Source organism: Haliotis cracherodii, unplaced genomic scaffold (genome assembly GCF_022045235.1).
Source record: "Haliotis cracherodii isolate W230 unplaced genomic scaffold, xgHalCrac1.p SCAF_14, whole genome shotgun sequence".
NCBI lineage: Eukaryota > Metazoa > Mollusca > Gastropoda > Lepetellida > Haliotidae > Haliotis > Haliotis cracherodii.
The window spans coordinates 6,222,741-6,243,771 of NW_027266269.1; the positions used below are offsets into that span (position 1 = coordinate 6,222,741).

The 21,031-nt window shown below is 42.6% G+C and overlaps 1 pseudogene; it reads left to right on the plus strand.

The window, feature by feature from the left end:
• Positions 1 to 11,263: 11,263 nt before the first annotated feature.
• On the plus strand, positions 11,264 to 20,540 carry LOC139461387 (sodium- and chloride-dependent glycine transporter 1-like; annotated as a pseudogene).
• Positions 20,541 to 21,031: the final 491 nt, after the last annotated feature.

The following is a 21,031-nucleotide window of genomic DNA, read 5'->3' on the forward strand; positions in this document are numbered from 1 at the left end:
CCTTGTTAGAATGATATCCCTTTAACGATTCAAGGATGGAAATACCAGAGAATAGGTGTGTAATGATATGGAAGGCCATTATACGATACCTACCTTGATACACTAGTCATGATACGATACATATCTCGATACACCTGAAAAAAATCCTGAACTGAAATTCTCATCACTAAATGCTCATGTATTACAGATCGGTGGAAAGATGAAGATAGGCTGTATCTTCTTTTTAACTGTTCTGAGTCTGTCCCAAAAAGTAATGCCGAAATTGTCCCAAACAGCTGATATGAATGACGAAGAAGCCTTTTCAGCTCACGTTTGCTCCTATTTCTTTAGTCGTCAAGATATGGCTGAAATATTGCTAATGTGACCCTAAACATTAACTCACTCACTCCTATTTCTTTGGGGTTATTCTTTCATTAAAATAAAAATAAGTATTTTGTATCATCATGTATCGTGATACACGGGACTATGTATCGTATCAGAGGCCACATATTCGGGTGCATCAGAGTTTGGGAGTATTGATTCACAGTAACATGATGACTATCATCAAGGTTGTCATGGTAACGAGATGAAGATAGTCTTCTGGCTTGAAGCCCTATGGTGAAGGTGATGCTATTCTGGGCTAAAAGACTGTTTTGTTGTGTGTCTGATCATATGTGTGGAGGGAGCCAATTGAATGTTGTATTTTATTTTTCTTAAACAGACTGTACAAGCCATCTCTTGTATTTACTACGATAACAGTAACTGAGGATGTCTACGTAATCTGTGGGGCGGGTAGCCTAGTGGTTAAAGCATTCGCTCGTCACGCTGAAGACCCGGGTTTGATCCTCGACATGGGTAGAAATTGTGAAGCCCATTTCTGGTGTACCCCGCCGTGATGTTGCTGGAATATTGCTAAAAGCGGCGTAAAACCATACTCACTCACTACGTAACCTGTAACAATGGTTATAACGCCCCAGCCAACATCACACAGTTTTAGTAGTAACCAAAAAATAATCGGGCAATGAATGTTTAGATGCTGGACACCTAGTCCTGTGACAAGTGACTAGTGTGCCATCGAATGAGAATTCTACATTTTTTTAATAAAAGAATTGGAATTATTTAATGATGATATTTGACAACCAGCTTATTTTTCATTATCATTATTATTATTATTGTTGTTATTTAGGAAAAGGATGGTAACTGTGTTTCAAACAGGCTGCTTGGAAGTGGGGTAGCCTCCTGGATAACGCGTTCACTCGTCACGCTAAATGTCTGGGTTTGATTCCAATGGGTACCATGTGTGAAGCCCATTTCTGGTGTCCGTGGTATTGCTGGAATATTGCTAAAAGCGGCATAAATCCATCTCTCTCACCCACTCCTTCATTTGGCTGAGATGATGAATGCTCAAATGAATCAATAATTGATTAAATTTGAATATATTTTTTCATTGGGCACCTAGTTGACCTCTATTTCCTGAAGCCATTTTATTTGTTTGTTTGTTTGTGTGGTTTGTCATTCATTGTGGTAGTGGTGTATTAGCGGCCATTCTTTCATTAGTTTGTTCATTGCTGAGTTTGCAAGTTATTGTTTTAACTTAAGATCTGAAATGTTATCAGTTTGTTGTCAACCAAGATTTAAGTTATGACATTTGCATTTTGATTGGATGGATTTAATGTTAAACACCGGTCTGTGTGTGTCCGCCGGGAAAACAGTTGTCCTTTGGGATCCAAACAGATTGGTAATTGACAGTTGTTCAAACTCAGGTTTAACAAATACCATATTCAGGTAATAAGCACCCACGCCCAAAATATTGGCTAGTGAACAATCCCATTTAGCACCCCTTCCGATTGAGCAATGTACACAAGACTTTTTATTCGTGTATAATACGCACTTGTGTGTTTTATGCACCCTTAATTATGGGCAATTAAATTCTGGAAAAATATATCTGTCGTATATAAACATCTCAGGCTGTCAGCCAAAACCCTGAAATTTTCGATCTTTCAACTTTCAGGATTTTTTTACCAAAATGATATTGTAATAAGAGCCCCTATTTCTAATTTTGAGAGCGCCCTGGGCACTTACGTTGAATATGGTATACCAATTTAGGCTTGCAACAAGTGGCACAGAAATGAATTGCAGAAAATCTGCTGTAACCAACACAGCAATTTTCACACTTTTTTCATAAATATGTTTTTATTTTCTGTGTTTATATTAATGTTAATCAAAATTAAACGATTTTCTTTAGAAGTTGGACAATTTGGATTTAGGATCATGATTTTCATTTCATTCGTCATTAGTCCAGCGGCCAGTGTAGTTCTTGAATGCCGTTCTTGAACGCTGCTGGCTGATGACTTGTGTTAAACAAAAGGTACTTGAAGAAAATGTCTGTCGATGGAACATTATGAATGAATATCATTGTTATCAACTTATCGTACACTCATGCTTTGTACATTGTTCATCAGTCATATCTATGACAAAATGTTACATCAATAAAAATACTAAATTTTGTAACTGAGTTCACTGTATGTTGCCAAGGTACAGATGATTGACTCCAGACACAAATCCTGTAGGGAGAAGAGTGAGTGAGTGAGTGAGTTTGGTTTTACGCCGCTTTTAGCAATATTTCAGCAATATCATGGCGGGGGACACCAGAAATGGGCTTCACACATTGTACCCATGTTGGGAATCGAACCCGGGTCCTGGGCGTGACGAGCGAACGCTTTAACCACTAGGCTACCCGACCGCCCCCAGGAGAAGACAGAATAGAATCTCAGTGCCCCACGGCTGTCTGTTCGATGTGCCACTGAACATCTTCCCGAGTCAAGGGCATTATCTGACTGGCTGGACTAACAAGTTTATGCATTGTACAATCAAAATTGCGCAACAAACTAGACATTTGTAAACAAGATGGATTTGAACGGGCTGATTTCTGTCAACTGCAGGATTTGAAAAAGAGGAAGAAGCATCTGGAGAGTGCTTTTATGTCAAATATTTTTGTGAATATTTATGTTTCAGTTTGTTTTTTATGAGTGAATATCCGTTGGCCAGATAGGGTTTAGTCTGTTATGACCACAGTCTGTAAATAAGTGATTCTGATCAGACCAACCTTTGATTGATAACTTGAGCAACGTTCCCACACCATTAGTGTAGTTAACACACAGTCGGGGCGGTCGGGTAGCCCACCGGTTAAAGCGTTCGCTCGTCACGCCGAAGACCCGGGTCTGATTCCCGACATGGGTACAATGTGTGAAGCCCTTTTCTGGTGTCCCCCGCCGTGATATTGCTGGAATATTGCTAAATGCGGCGTAAAACCATACTCACTCACTAACACACATTCAAGGAAGTCACACACCCTCTGATCCATTAATTAACCCCTTGAGAAAAGTACCGTAGCTAGGGATCTATTTTAAACTAGTGACTGACAGCATTATAGACCAAGGTCACAAATTGTAACCTCACGATGTAACAAATCTTACTCCAAATATGTTAATTAGACGACCCTTCTTGGACATCACATTTTAAAACAGCTGAATTGAATGCATACGTAACACCCTGTTCTTGTGTCGAACCGCTGAACGATATAAATTACACCCTCCATTTGAAACAGATTACCTAAAAATGGCGGAAATTTGCATGATTGTGTGACATACATGCAGGTTAAATGAGCTCAATGTTTATCATGCCTTAAACATAACATAAATATAGATATATCCTTTATACTATAACGAAATCTATGAACTCTGTGTAATTTATTAGGTTTGTTTGTTGTTTAACGCCCCACTCAGCAATTTTCCAGCTATATGACGGCTGTCTGTAAATAATCGAGTCTGGACCAGACAATCCAGTGATTGACTTCATGAGCATCGATCCACGCAATTGGGATCGATGACATGCATCAACCTAGTCACCGAGCCTGACCACCCGATCCCGTTAGTCGCCTTTTTACGACAAGCATCGTCGCCTTTTACGGCAAGCATGGGTTGCTGAAGACCTATTCTACCCCGGATCTTCACGGGTCAAGTCTTTCCCAGATCTTCACGTATTAAAGGGGCAAGTTACCAGTACAATTGGGCAAAACAGACACTGAAAATAATTAATCCGCATTCAAATCTGGAAGAGATGTTGAAGTAAGAAAAGTCAACCCGTTCTCCTAGCTATGGGGAAATATTGAGGTATACCCTTAAACATGTATTGAACGAATTACATAATTTACGTTTTAAGCGATTGAACGAATTAGGATTCGATCAACGCCCTTAGCATTATCCGTTCAACAGGATCACTAGGTTTGTAACTTTCTGCACCCCTTCTTTAAACGTTCGGGGCGGTCGGGTAGCCCACCGGTTAAAGCGTTCGCTCGTCACGCCGAACACCCGGTTCGAATCCCGATATGGCTGCAATGTGTGAAGCCCTTTTCTGGCGTCCCCCGCCGTGATTTTGCTGGAATATTGCTAAAAGCGGCGTAAAACCATACTCACTCTCTTTAAACGTTCAAGATAATCAAGACAAAAACACAGTAAAATCAATGCACTGATTATCACAGAAACTACGCATATATTCTTCTAGTGTGCACAGGGGGCACAGGTGGCCCAGTCGTCTAAGGCACCGCGATTCGCTGTGCAGAGTTGCGTCCCTTAGGCACCCCAGAAACCTATGATTGTGGGTTCGAATCCCGGTTCGCCCCGATTATGTTTCTAGGTTTGTCAGCACCATACCCGTGCTCGTGGGTTTCACCGAAGTGGTAAACGTCTCAGACCTGCATCACTTCGGGCTTTCCTCCAACATTAAGCTGACACACCGTGATATAACTGGAATACTGTTAAAAGCGGCGTTAAACCAAATTCACTCACTCACTCTAGTGTGCACAATTTAGTTGGTTTATTATATACTTCAGTGGGAAAGACTGAGTTTTCTGAAGTTGAGAAAAGGGATATCTTCATTGTGCCAAATAGGGAGAATTTACGTTTCAAGGTTTTACATTTGTAATGAAATATTTTATTTTCCGGAAGAAAACAACACAAAAAGTATATAATAAATGTGATCTCAAATTCGCCACTCGTGAAATTTTCTCCTTTCTTATCGTCACTCGAAGAGTGAGTGAGTGTGTTGGGTTTAACGCCGATTTAAACAGTATTCAAGTTATATCACGGCGTGTCGTCTTAATGTGGGAGGAAAGCCCGAAGTGATGCAGGTCTCAGACGTTGACCATTTCGGTGAAATCCATGAGCACAGGTATGGTGCTGACAAAACTAGAAACATAATCGGGGCGAACAGGGATTAGAACCAAACAATCATAGGTTTCTGGCGTGCCCAAGGGACGCAACTCTGCGCACCGAATCGCGGCGCCTTAGACGACTGGGCCACCTGTGAGTACCTCGTTAAACAACAAACAAACAAACACAATCTTAGAAGGATATTTTGAGTGTACCTTGGACTGCCAAATGCGTACAAATTTACATCCACTTCATCTATTTGATGTCAGTATTTTATTATATTCGCTGGGACATATCGGCATCTGCTATGTCAATAACTGTCACATAAGGACATGAACCCACCCATTCACTGACAAGTATTCTCATTATCAAACATATCATCATGTATGCGCCATGTCCAAATGTCCGGCCAAATCGCTTCAATATCTGATGGCCTAAGGCCAAGTACAGCCATTCATTGTTTCTTGTGTCTGAATGACCCGCCTACGTTCAGAGTGAGTGAGTGAGTGAGTTGGGTTTAACGCCGCTTTTAACAGTATTCCAGTTATATCACGGCGTGTCAGCTTAATGTGGGAGGAAAGCCCGAAGTGATGCAGGTCTCAGACGTTTACCACTTCGGTGAAACCCACGAGTCCAAGTGCAGACATTCATTGTTTCTCGTGTCTTAATGACCCGCCTACGTTCAGAAAAATGGTCAATTGGTTTCGAAAAAAAAATCCTTCCTTGTGATACTGCCAAACAACGTTTAAATTCCATGGAGTGAGTATGGTTTTACGCAGCTATTCCAGCAATATCACGGCGGGGGACACCAGAAATGGACTTCACATATTGTACCCATGTGGAGAATCGAACCCGGGTCTTTGGTGGATGAGCGAACGCTTTAACCACTAGGCTACCCCACCGCCCCATAAATTCCATGGAGACTTGGCTGTGAAGTCTTGGTGATCTGCAACATGGTTTAATCAATTTACATTGTATAAATGATGTAAGGAGTGAAATGGGGTTTAACGTCGGGTTTAAGATTATTGCATTTATATAGTGACCGTGCGTGTGTGTGTGCGTGTGTGCGTGTGTGTGCGTGTGTGTGTGTGTGTGCGTGTGTGTCTGTGTGCGTGTGTGTGTGCGCGTGTGTGTGTGCGTGCGCGTGTGTGCGTGCGTGTGCGGACTATTGCCTGTTTTAAAATGCTAGTCCATTGAGATAATATGCCACTGTTTAACATGGATACCCAACTCAGACACAGTATACCAACTCCATTCCAGTCCTAGTTCTATCCCCTAAATGCGGAAAGGAGGCAGGGAAACAACAACTGTCATCTTTTAACTAACAATGGGTGTGAAACAATTCACATTGTCATTCATTTCTGGTTAAGTGAGGTGAAATGGGGTTTAACGTCGCGTCCAAGATTTTGGCACTCATATAGCGACGTGCATGCACGTATGTGTGTGTGGCTGCTTGTACTAGTCCGCACTGATACCGATCTATAGTGCTAGCTCACTGAGATACCGTGCCGCTGTTTAACATGAATACCCCACTCAGACACAGTATATACCGACTGCGAGCCGACCAGTCCTTGTTTTAGCCCCTTAATGCCGACCGCCAGGCAGGGAAACAACAAGTACCATATTTTAACTATACAAACGTGTGCGTCAGCTTATGTGTGCGCATTTTATCGGCCACTAAGTCAAGACATACATTCTTAGAGGAGCCGGACCTTGGAGTACACTATTGTGAGAGGAAACGTTTTCAAGTAGTTTGGAGAAACTAATTATCTTTCTTGAAAAGAAATCAAATGAACAAACTGCAAAGTTAAACCTCATCAACATCTGTATGTCCGTGACCATGAAACAGTTTTGTCCTCTCCTCGCCTAACCTGATACCTATCAAGGTGATGGATTCGGTGTCTCCATACAAGAACCCTCCGTGCCCCGATAGTTCAGCCTCCGCTGCCATGTCTGCCAAACGTGTCACCTTTCTGACTCTGGTCGCAATGACCCTCCTCTGTGGACTTGGTACAGCCGATGGTATGTATTTCATTCTTTTCTTTAAGATGTTTTTTGTTTGTTTAACGCCACACTCAGCAAATTCCAGCTATATGACGGCGATGTGTAAATAATCGAGTCTGGGCCAGACAATCAAGTGACTGATATCATGTGCATCGATCCACGCAATAGAGATACGATGACATGCATCAACCAAGTCAGCGAGCCTGACCACCCGATCCCGTTAGTTGCCTCTTACGACAAGCATAGTCACCTTGATAGGTAAGCATGGGTTGCTGAGGACCTATTCTACCCCGAAGATCCGGACTTTCACGAGTTGTCATGTACAAGTGTTTTCTACAGGTGAGATCGGTCAAGTTCACATGTCATGTTCAGGTGTTGAGTACAGGTGTCATGTCGTTGAAGACCTATTCTACCCCGGATATTCACGGGTTCTTTTTTGTTTCTTTTAAAAATTGTATTTGCGTATATTTTTCAACACACGAATAATAAATACAACTCTCGAACACAAAGTATTCGGGTGGTGGTCGGATGTATTTTTTGTTTGTTTGTTTGTTTATTGTTTAACGCCGCACTCTTTAGGCGGTCTGTAAATAATCGAGTCTGGACCAGACAACCAAGTGATTGATATCATGAGCATCGATCTACGCAATTGGGATACGATGACATGTATCAACCAAGTCAGCAAGCCTGACCACCCGATCCCGGTAGTCGCCTTTTACGACAAGCACAGTCGCCTTTACGGCAAGCATGGGTATTCTACAACGGATCTAAACGGGTCGTGTGTGTGTGTATGAGTGTGGCGATTGGTAGAATGCAGCACTGTATCCAAGTAGTCATCGTCTTATCAACTAAGCGGCTATAAACAACATTCCATACAGTCTTAAACAAGGTTTTACGATTCGCCGAAAAATACGGGAAGAAAAATAATGCCCATTTTTAATGGGTGGTCAGGCTCGCTGACTTGGTTGATGCATGTCATCGATCCCAATTGCGTGGATCGATGCTCATGATATTAATCACTGGATTGTCCAGAATCGATTATTTACAGACCGCCGTCATATAGCTGTAATATTGCTGAGTGCGGCGTTAAACAACACATCAACCAACCAATCAACCAGGATAGTGCTGGGTCTTTTTATTATTATCGCTGAGCCTGCTGGTACCATGCTTATGAATAAACAATTGTTTTTTCTCTACCTGGTTGAGATAAGAACTGTTTTTTCATGTGAACAATTGACTTGCCTTTGCATGCGTTTGTGATGGGTGCCACTGGTGGGGCAGGATACGCTCACCTTTCGTGAACACCTGGTGTCATCACTTTGTGATAGTAACTCATGAACATAGTCGGAATCGTACAATGGCTTTTGGATTATGAAAATGGTTTTATCTCTTCTATTAGTGAGTGAGTGAGTTGGGTTAAACGCCGCTTTTAACATTATTCCAGTTATATCGCGGCGTGTCAGCTTAGTGTGGGAGGAAAGCCCGAAGTGATGCAGGCCTCAGACGTTTACCACTTCGGTGAAACCCACGAGCGCGGGTATGGTGCTGACAAACCTAGAAACATAATCGGGGCAAACCGGGATTCGAACCCACTATCATAGGTTTCTGGCGTGCCCAAGGGACTGCACAGCGAATCGCGGCGCATTAGACGACCGCGCCACCATCTCTTGTATTAAGAAACCTGACTTGTGTTGTGTTTCAGAGTGCTTGTATCGGTGTCGACAGGACCCTTGTATGATGGCGAAGGCTGCTGGGGGATGTCTCCTACACCCGACGGCAGAGTGTCGGTAAGTATAAATCACTGTATCATTAAAGAATACGCTGGGGACACTCATTGAATAAACCAATCATATTCCAATCAAATACAAAACAATTACCATCAACTTCATTGATTACGAACAGATCTATCCGATCGAATTTATTAAGAGTTAAAAAAATTAATCGGGAATATACCAATTCGTGTGCAATCTGTTTTAACAGAAACTGTTTTAACAATTATGGTGATTCTTTACATGAATGCTTGTTACAGAGTATTACATTGAGATGCTGTCCCCTCACTTTAACCCAGGCACATTACACAGCCACCCCTCCCTACCTGATGAGTAAAGACGGCCTTGATGAGACATAACATTCTCTCGTCAAACCATCAATACTGTCTTAAGATTGCCTTGATGAAACAAACAAACAAACAAAGATGACTAACGATTTCCTTCATGAGACATAAGATTCCCTTTTTACGACAACAAACAAACCAAACAAACAAACGAACAAACAAACAAACAAAGATGACTAAAGATTTCCTTCATGAGACATAAGATTCCATCTTTACGACAACAAACAAACAAACAAAGATGACTAACGATTTCCTAGATGAGACATAACATTCCCTCGTTACACCACACAAAGATGACTAAAGATTTCCTTCATGAGACAACATTCCCTCGTTGCGACAACAAACAAACAAACAAACAAACGTGACTAAAGACTTCCGGACATTTGCGACTCCGTGAAACACGTCCTCTGTTTGCAGGAGCAATGCTTGTGAAGGCTGCATCCCTGAGTGGTACGTCAATGGTCAGAGAGTGGTCAAGTGTATTGACGACTCATTCAACCTCATCCATATCGGTTGACAAGCGTGTTGATACTCCTTTCAACATCACCCGGGTGACAACGATGTTATCGAAGTAATATTTTAATCAACCAAATCAGCCCCACAAATTACATCTTTTTGTGACCACGGGAGATTGTCTTTTTCCAAGATGCTTATTTCATCGAAATAAAATGTCTCAATCTGGGTGACAAAATGTTGTTGATTTATGCTTAGATATTCAGAGTGACGAAATATATTAAAGGGAGATGACTTCATCTTTCCATTAGAAAACCTTTATTGGATGTCAAGCAATACTCCAGCCGCTCCATCCCTTAATGTTAACATTTCACCACTTTTGAGATACTATCGAGCATGCTCTTTCTACCAAGATTTCAAAGAGCGACACTTGCTCCAAAGTTGTTTGACTAAGGTGACACCATTTAAGGTCTCAGCAAAGCTTTCAAAAAGAAATATGGTTGACATGTAGATTTTAAAATTTGACACAGCAGTGACAAATATTATGTTCGCTGCAAGCCCATTTTGTTTCGTTCCATATGTTCCTTTAATTCAGGTGAACAATTGACTTGCCTTCCCATGTGTCTTTGACGAGGCAGGATACGCTCACATTTGCCCGAAGTGATACAGGTCTCAGATGTTTACCACTTCGGTGAAACCCACGAGCACGGGTATGGTGCTGACAAACCTAGAAACATAATCAGGGCGAACCGGGATTCGAAACCACAATCATAGGTTTCTGGTGTGCTCAGCGAATCGTGGCGCCTTCGACGACAGGGCCACCCGTGCCCACCTAGGAATTTCATGAATTTGTCATATGTGTATAGCAATCATGCATGGTACGCAAAGGGTGCTATCAGTGATATACACTCTTCAAAATAATAAACCCACAGGTAGATTTTTAGTAAATTTATTCTACCTAAATAAGTCGATATATTGAATTTACTATCATAGATACAAATATGAAATTTTGGAGCTCGATAGTCACATGTTGTCGTTGTACAAAGGCATTGAAAACTGTCACAAAATGTCATGTCTCATAAGGCCACAAGGTTGCGCTGAACTCGTGTGACCGCCTTGGGCAGCAATCACGGCTCTGCATCTCCTCGGCAATGACCGGATAAGTGTACGAATTCTATCCTGCGGAATTCTGCGCCATTCTACTTGTAACGCGTTGGCCAGTTGTGGGAGTGTTTGTGGCGTGTTCGGACGTTGACGAACACGTCGATCGAGTTCATCCCAGAGGTGTTCGATTGGGTTGAGATCTGGCATTATGGAGGTGGTCTACCGAGCTGTGTGCGGTGGGGCGTTGTTCTGTTGACCTAGCTCACTCTGGTGGTCAATGATTGGACAAGGTGAAAATAAAGAATTTGATTCATGTTGCGATACGCCGGTGAAGAAGAAATCGTGATTCATCGCTTAACCACACTCGTCTCCAGTTTCTCAATTTCCAAGGCTGTAAGGTATGGCACCAACACAAACGTTGCTGTCGATGGATCTGTTGCAAACCAGGACCACAACTGGTCTTCTGGGTCAGATTCCAGCCTCGCGAAGATGGTTCCTGACAGTCGGGTCCGATATCCTCCTCAAACCAGGTATGCGTCCTGCAGTCTCTGTAGCTGTGACACTGCGATGACGTAGGTGGAACAGCCGAATGTAGCGACCCTTTGCAAGGGTGGTAACTCTTGGTCGGCTGGTTCTCGGACGGTCTGCAGTGGAATTGAACTGTGTGTATCTGTCCCAAAGGCGGCAAATGGTGCTGTGGTGGACGTTGAAGTGGCGGGCAACAGAAGACTGCGATTCCCCTCTTTCGGCAGTTTCGGCATTTCTGAACTTGAAAAATGTTGACAAATGAATGACAAATTATTGGCTTATGCTTGCTTTCTTATAGCCATTACCACGAGTTACGAAAGCCATAACTTGCACGTGCATTTTGCTTTACTGTTTTCCTCAAATGCCGTTTAAGACATTGCAAACCGATAATGGCTGCGTTTTGACGCACCGTTTGTCGGATATCAGGCCACCAACATTTTCCAAAAGCATATATCCAATATATATTTTTGGTGAAGTCAGGTTCAATGAACTACATTATTACCTGCGCGTTTCTTTTTTTTAGGTGAGGTGAGGTGAAATGGGGTTTAACGTCGCGTCTAAGATTATTGCATTTATATAGCGACGTGCATGTACGCGTGTGTGTTTGTGTGGCTGCTTGGACTAGTCCGGACTGATGCCGATTTATAGTGCTAGCTCACTGAGATACCATGCCGTAGTGTAACATGAATACCCCCACTCAGACACAGTATACTGACTCCGAGCCGACCAGTCCCTGTTTTAGCCCCTTAATGCCAAGCGCCAGACAGGGTAACAACAAGTACCATCTTTGAACGTCTTTTGGTATGACGCGGCCGGGGATCGAACCCCGGACCTTCCGCTCTCTGCAAGAATAGATTGGAACATTGTTGCATTACACACAACTTACATTACGGAATTGTATTATGAGATCATGACCAGATTGAAGGACCCGTGAAGATTCCGGGGTAGAATAGGTCTTCAGCAACCCATGCTTGCCGTAAAAGGTGACTATGCTTGTCGTAAAAGGCGACTAACGGGATCGGGTGGTCAGGCTCGCTGACTTGGTTGATTCATGTCATTGATCCCAATTGCGACCCGTGAAGATCCGGGGTAGAACAGGTCTTCAGCAACCCATGCTTAGCGTAAAAGGTGACTATACTTGTCGTAAAAGGCGACTAACGGGATCGGGTGGTCAGGCTCGCTGACTTGGTTGATTCATGTCATGTCCAGATTGAAGGACCCGTGAAGATTCCGGGGTAGAATAGGTCTTTAGCAACCCATGCTTGTCGTAAAAGGTGACTATGCTTGTCGTTAAAGGCGACCAACGGGATCGGGTGGTCAGGCTCGCTGACTTGGTTGATGCATGTCATTGACCCCAATGTGAAGCAAAATGGTTCTATTTCGCTCCAGGTATGGCTTGGAGCCTGTGCTCAAGTGTTCTTCTCTCTTGGCCCAGGATGGAGAGCCATCATTACACTGGCTAGTTACAACACCTTTCATTCTGATTGCCTCAGGTAAAATGTGTCCTGTGTTTAGCTTCAAGTCTTATGCTTTTTGTTTGCTGATAACATCAATGGTGACTGAATGTATATACAACAGAAATATAGAATGGTTTGTTGTTTAACACCGCTCTCACTAATATTCCAGCTATACTGAGTCAAATTAAAAACTTCACATTTTTAAAAGTAATCCCATATATGATATACAACGGACAAATGTATCAGAGAAGGTAATTTTTAATCATTAATGTCCAAAGAAGGATTTTAATTAACGGTGGTAACCATAATTTGTTCCAAGCACCTGCGGTATTCGGTAATAATATCAACAGTTTGAATCATAAGTCCCAAGCACGAGAATCTGATGACACGCAAGTTCAGTAGCGTGTATGGCCACCATGTGCGTTGACAACTGCGACACAACGCCTCCGCATGGACCTTGTGATGCTTGTGAACACATGATTGGGAGGACGACGCCATTGTTGCTGCAAAATGGTACCAAGATCTTGCAAATTCTGTGGTTTGGTTCTGGAGAGTGCGCAGACTTCTGCCAAGAGCATCCCAGACGTGTTCGATGTGATTGAGGTCGGGGGACCTTGACGGCCAGTCCATGACGTTGACTCCCGCATTCTGAAGGAAATTCCTTGTGAAATCTTCCTGTACACAACACTGGGCGTAACGTTCATGACGGCGCCTCCACACCCTCGCCCTACCATCAGCAAATCGAAGATTAAATCGGGATTCATCACTGAAGACGACTTGATTCCAATTCCTCTGAGTCCATCGTAGGTGTCGCTGTGCCCACAATTGACGTTGACATCTGTGTAATTGAGTCAGAATCGGCCCGCAGTATGGCCGTCGTGCTTGAAGGTGAGCAGTTCTCAGACGGTTTCGAACAGTTTGCGCAATCAGTCTACCCCTAAACAGTTCAATCCTGGTTGATCTAGCCGTCAAAACTCGATTACGGAGGTGACGTAAGACAATCTGACGATCGTCTGCATGTGACGTCACATCGTCCTTGCAACTTCAGCTACGGACGGTCCCGTCTGCAACATGCCGATGGCAGGTTCACGTTGCACATTTGAAAGGCGTGGCATGACAAATGGCCGTAAAGACGTTTGTTTTCCCTTGTTTTTATTTTTTTGTTAATGACTGCTAACAAGTATGGCTGAAAACACGTGCGGTATTATGGTCACGTGACCAGTTGCACGTGAACAAACACTTGTGCCACTATAGTGCTGTGCACATGATTTTGATCGATTCACCTGCACAAAAACGCGTGTTATCTGAAGACAATACGTGGCCATTACTGTTTAAATACACAATAAGGGCCCAGAATGATAACTGATCAAAATGTTAAAATTTTAGGATTGTGAAGTTTTTAATTTGGTTCAGTATATATGACGGCGGTCTGTAAATAATCCAGTCTGGACCATACAACCCAGTGATTGATACAGTGAACATCGATCAACGCAATTTGGATCGATGACATACTTCAACCAAGTCAGCGAGACTGACCACCCGATCCCGTTAGTCGCTTCTTACGACAAGCACAGACGCCTTTTACGGCAAGCATGGGTTGCTGAAGACCTATTCTACCCCAGATCTTCATCAATGTAGACTCAATGTATATACAACAGAAATATAGACTGATTAAGATGTAACCACCGATGTGTGATTGAAGGGCTTCAAACAGTATTAACTTTGTTGTACTGCCAGAACTTTAGTTCCTATGGCTATCACATATTGACATGTTTGGAAAGGAATGCAGTCATCTGTACGTTCGTTTGTGGAGGAACCAGTTTGTTTGCCGGATTGGTTGTCTTCTCTGTTCTTGGATTCATAGCCCATGAAGCAGGCGTGCCAATCACAGCGGTTGCGGCCTCAGGTAATTTTGATTTACATATAATCAAGTTATCAATATCTCACAACCAAATTCGTAATGTTATTGAGAGGGGATTACGCCTTTTTGGATAAACAAAATGAGATTTTTCTGAAATTGTTGATGGACACTGTCTACAAATGCTTCTTTTAATTATTCTTCCAATCCAAACCATGGCATCAATATTTGTTCCAGGCCCTGGTTTAGGTTTGTTGTTTACCCAGAAGCCTTTGCACAACTTCCTGTTCCTCAACTATGGAGTTTTCTCTTCTTTATAATGCTCGTGTTGTTGGTATTGGATACACTGGTGAGTAAAAAGACATTTCTCTGACATCAGGGGCGGTCAGGTAGCCTAGTGGTTAAAGCATTCGATCGTCAAACCGAAGACCCGGGTTCGAATCCCGACATGGGTACAATGTGTGAAGCCCATTTCTGGTGTCTTCCGCCGTGATAATGCTGGAATATTGCTAAAAGCGGCGTAAAACCAAACTCACTCACTCACTCCCTGACATCAATAACTAAATTTTCAGGTATCCAGTGTTTTACATCTCAGTATTATTTTAATAAATAACGAGGGCCCATTTGCTAGCATCGTTTTGAATCCGATTCGAATAACAATGCTAAAGTCCAAGCAAATCATTGGCGAGAGAACTGCAGTTAGTTTGTTTGTTTGTGTGTTGTTTAACACCGCACTCAGCAACATTCCAGCTATATGACGGCGGTCTGTAAAGAATCGAGTCTGGACCACGGAATCCAGTGATTGACATCATGAGCATCGATCCACGCAATTGGGACTCGATGACATGCATCAACCAAGTCAGCGAGTCTGACCACCCGATCTCGTCAGTCGCCTCTTACGACAAGCATAGTCGCCTTTTTACGAACTGCAGTAAGAAACGGCATGAAATGAGATGTGGATGTTGAGATTACCTCCCCAACTAATTACATCAAGATAGGGGGCACGGGTGATTGTGGGTTTGAATCCCGGTTCGTCCCGATTATGTTTCTAGGTTTGTCAGCACCATACCCGTGCTCGTGGGTTCCGCCGAAGTGGTAAACGTCTGAGACCTGCATCACTTCGGGCTTTCCTCCCACATTAAGCTGACACGCCGCGATATAACTGGAATACTGTTAAAAGCGGCGTTAAACCAAACTCACTCACTCACATCATGATAGATACACAGATGCGTTTTTAATTATTATGAAATAGATTGACTATATCTTTAATTTAATGTGTTTTGCCCTTGTCCTTTATCGGCTTACATAAAATGCAACTAAAGTGATTTTTTTTATACTTTTGTAGTTTTTAATGGTTGAAACTGCCATATCAGTCATCCTGGATGAGTATCCCTTCCTGATGAAATGGAGAAGCTCTATTACTCTTGGTTACTGCATCGTCTCCTTTCTGATGGGAATTATATTCACCACTGAGGTCGGCATTGAACAGTTGTTTATTTCTTTAGAATTTCTTTCTCAGAATATGATTTATTGCATGGATAAATTAATATTGTAGATCTTTCCATGAATTATGTGGAACTAATTAACGACAATTTAATATCACTTCTACAATGCCTTAATAATTTTGTTTTTTTATTTCCGAATGTCGTTTCAGGGTGGGATGTATCTGTTTCAACTGACCGACTGGTATATTGCCTCCATATTCCTCATCTTTGCTGGATTTCTGGAATGCATCGTACTTGGGTGGATATATGGTATAGCTATTATTCCTATCAGTATTAGTAGAATCGTCATCGTTGTTTAACAACAATAATAATAATAATGATAATGATGATGATGATAATAATTTTATTAAGAATGATAATAATAAAAGTGCCTTATCAAATTGGCCTAGACTCATTTTTTTTCAAGAAGAGGCTAGCTGAACGACCACTGCATCGAGTTTGCGTGCAGTGTGTTGAGAATGTCAGCCTTTCAAGACTCTTTGATCAGAAACTTATTTTTTAAACTTTTTACATTCACATGTTTGTATTTCAAATCAAAACGACACAATATTCGTTATGTATAAGGCAAAATACGCCTCCGAGATATTAGTTGAAAATCTAAAACCGACCATTTGGCTTTTCCTTCGCTCGCGTTTTTGCATTTTCAACCAAAACCTCGGACGCGTGTTTTGCCCAACTTATGAACCGTCTGAATCTAAGAAATACCACAAAAAAAATCAGAAAACATCGACTTATCTTATCGTGAAACATTACAGTGTATCGCGGTATAAACAGGAATTCGCCAAACGCGTGCGAGAGAAAAAAACACGTGCAGCATGCACTAGCTGGAGTCATGGCATGATACATTAAACAACTTTTCATTCAATCAAGAGGCAAGTTTATGAAACGTTAACTGTAAAACCAAGGTATTACAGTTGAAATGTAAAACCTCAAAGCAGGTTTAGAATAGACCAATTTCAAAACAAAGGTTTGGAAGAGAACCGAATGAAACTTGGGTTTGGAAGATGAGCTGGTAACTAGGTTTACCCGGGGTAGTCAGAAACCCAGTGCAATATATGCTTGCCATAAAAGGCGACTATGCTTGTCGTAAAAGGCGACTAACGGGATCGGGTGGTCAGGCTCGCTGACTTGGTTGATGCATGTCATCGATCCCAATTGGGTGGATCGATGCTCATGATATCAATCACTGAATGGTCTGGTCCAAACTCGATTATTTACAGACCGCCGTCATATAGCTGGAATATTGCTGAGTTTGGCGTTAAACAACAAACCAATCAATAAATCAATTCTTTCATGGTGTGTTTGTGTGTGTCTTTGTATCAGGAGTGAATCGTCTCAGCGAGGACATCGAGCTGATGATAGGCAGACCAGTCCCGTGGTTCTTCAGACTCGCATGGCGTTATGTCACTCCCACTCTCCTCCTGGTGAGTCTCAGCATGGCCAGAGTGAGTGAGTGGGTTTGGTTTTACACCGCTTTTAACAGTATTCCAGTTATATCACGGCGTGTCGGCTTAATGTGGGAGGAAGCCCGAAGTGATGCAGGTCTCAGACGTTTACCACTTCGGTGAAACCCACGAGCACGGGTATGGTGCTGACAAACCTAGAAACATAATCGGGGCGAACCGGGATTCGAACCCACAATCATAGGTTTCTGGCGTGCCCAAGGGACGCAACTCTGCACAGCGAATCGCGGCGCCTTAGACGACTGGACCACCCATGTCCCCCAGCATGACCAGAAGTGTATTCGGAATTGTTAAACTCATACATTTGCAACCCACGCAAGCCTGACCACCTGATCCCATTGGTTGCCTCCTACGACAACCACCCACCCACTCCCAAACAACACCCAATGCATTCACCAACTAACAAGAACCCCTTTGGGACTCAAGTGACACTAGGTCCCCAGCAACCTATACTGATTGTAGACCCGTGAAGATACGGGGTAGAATAGGTCTTCAGGAACCCATCCTTGCCATTTAAGGCGACTATCCTTGTCGTAAAAGGCGACTAATGGGATCGGGTTGGCAGGGTCGCTGACTTGGTTGATGCATGTCATCGTGTTCCAGTTGCGTGGATCGATGCTCATGATGTTAATTAATTGTTGTCTGGTCCAGACTGGATTATTTACAAACCGCCGTCATATAGCTGGAATATTGCTGAGTGCGTCATTAAACAATAAATAAACAAACAAACACCCCACGGTAGTCCCGCGTCTGTTGTTTCAAAGGCCGAGTCGGTGTTGTTTCAAGGGCCGACTGTGTGTTGTTTCAAAGACCGAGAGTGTGTTGTTTCAAAGACCGAGTCTGTGTTGTTTCAAACACCGAGTGTTTTTTGTTTTTTTCCAAACCGAGTGTGTTGTTTCAAAGACCCAATGTGTGTTGTTTCAAAGACCGAGTCTGTGTTGTTTCAAAGACCGAGAGCGTGTTGTTTCAAAGACCGAGAGTGTGTTGTTTCAAAGACCGAGTGTGTGTTGTTTCAAAGACCGAGTGTGTGTTGTTTCAAAGACCGAGTCTGTGTTGTTTCAAAGACCGAGAGCGTGTTGTTTCAAAGACCGAGAGTGTGTTGTTTCAAAGACCGAGTGTGTGTTGTTTCAAAGACCGAGAGTGTGTTGTTTCAAAGACCGAGTGTGTGTTGTTTCAAAGACCGAGTGTGTGTTGCATCAAAGACCGAGAGTGTGTTGTTTCAAAGACCGAGAGTGTGTTGTTTCAAAGACCGAGTGTGTGTTGTTTCAAAGACCGAGTCTGTGTTGTTTCAAAGACCGAGTGTGTGTTGCATCAAAGACCGAGAGTGTGTTGTTTCAAAGACCGAGTGTGTGTTGTTTCAAAGACCGAGTGTGTGTTGTTTCAAAGACCGAGAGTGTGTTGTTTCAAAGACCCAATGTGTGTTGTTTCAAAGACCGAGTCTGTGTTGTTTCAAAGACCGAGAGCGTGTTGTTTCAAAGACCGAGAGTGTGTTGTTTCAAAGACCGAGTGTGTGTTGTTTCAAAGACCGACTGTATGTTGTTTCAAAGACCGAGTCTGTGTTGTTTCAAAGACCGAGTGTGTGTTGCATCAAAGACCGAGAGTGTGTTGTTTCAAAGACCGAGTGTGTGTTGTTTCAAAGACCGAGTGTGTGTTGTTTCAAAGACCGAGAGTGTGTTGTTTCAAAGACCCAATGTGTGTTGTTTCAAAGACCGAGTCTGTGTTGTTTCAAAGACCGAGTCTGTGTTGTTTCAAAGACCGAGAGTGTGTTGTTTCAAAGACCGAGTGTGTGTTGTTTCAAAGACCGAGTCTGTGTTGTTTCAAGGACCGACTGTATGTTGTTTCAAAGACCGAGTATGTGTTGTTTCAAAGACCGTGAGTGTGTTGTTTCAAAGACCCAATGTGTGTTGTTTCAAAGACCGAGTCTGTGTTGTTTCAAAGACCGAGTGTGTGTTGTTTCAAAGACCGAGTCTGTGTTGTATCAAAGACCGAGAGTGTGTTGTTTCAAAGACCGAGTCTTTCTTGTATCAAAGACCGAGTGTATGTTGTTTCAAAGACCGAGTCTTTGTTGTATCAAAGACCGACTGTATGTTGTTTCAAAGACCGAGAGTGTGTTGTTTCAAAGACCGAGAGTGTTGTTTCAAAGACCGAGTCTGTGTTGTTTCAAAGACCCTGTCTTTTATTGTATCAAAGACCGACTGTATGTTATTTCCCTATCTTTGTTCTCTTACGAGTAGCATAGTCGCCTTTTATAGCCAGCATGGGCATGAGGAGGTATTGAGACAATGTAACATAATTAACGAATGACGTATGCAATGATATAAACGTGAAGGTATCCATGAAAAAGATCGGAAGGGCAATTTGCACTCATCTCATTAAAGAAGCACCAGAAAAGGCAATATTCCAGCTATATGACGGCGGTCTGTATAAATAATCGAGTCTGAACCAGACAATCCAGTGAGTGATATAATGAGCATCGATCCACGCAGTTGGGATCGATGACATGCATCAACCAAGTCAGCGAGCCTGACCACCCGATCCCGTTAGTCGCCTTTTACGACAAGCATGTGTTTTACATCTCAGTATTATTTTAATGAATAATAGGGTCCATTTGCTCAACCAAGTCAGCGAGCCTGACCACCAGATCCCGTTTTGCTGTGTGCGGCGTTAAACAACAAACCAACCAACCTTGATTAGAATAGATTTATATGTCTATAATCCACAGAGAATCACCAAATCTCTGAGACCTGCTGGATCCTGGGAACCAGCCAACTCATCATACCGGGAGCTGTATCATGCTAGAAACAACACAACCACCACTGTCAGAGATGTTATTATTCCCTTGGTATCTTGTCAGCAGCATTCTTGAAAACTATTGACCAAGGTAAATGAGTTGGTCTTGCTTCAAATTGTGTTCATGTTGATGACACTGATAATGAAATGAATATATTATTTGTAAATTAAGTTTGTGATTGTAATATAACGATGGCCTGTTATTAACCATTAACATGTATAAAATATAAAAAAGATTTTTAAGTTTTAGCAATATTCCAGCATTATCACAGCGGGGGACACCAGAAATGGGCATCACACATTGTACCCATATCGGGAATCGAACCCGGGTTTTCGGCGTGACGAGCGAACGCTTTAACCACTAGGCTACCCGACCGCCCCTTACCTTTTTGATGAGAATATATATTTTCTTAGCCAAGTCAACACTTTTCCCACCTAGTAGTGGGAAGATATTCGAAACTGTGTGTGACCAATCTAAACAGTTTACATACGGCGCTTGAATTGTTACTCTGACTTTCTCCCCAAACCACAATACCCCTACACTTAGTTGAAACAACAATGGACCGC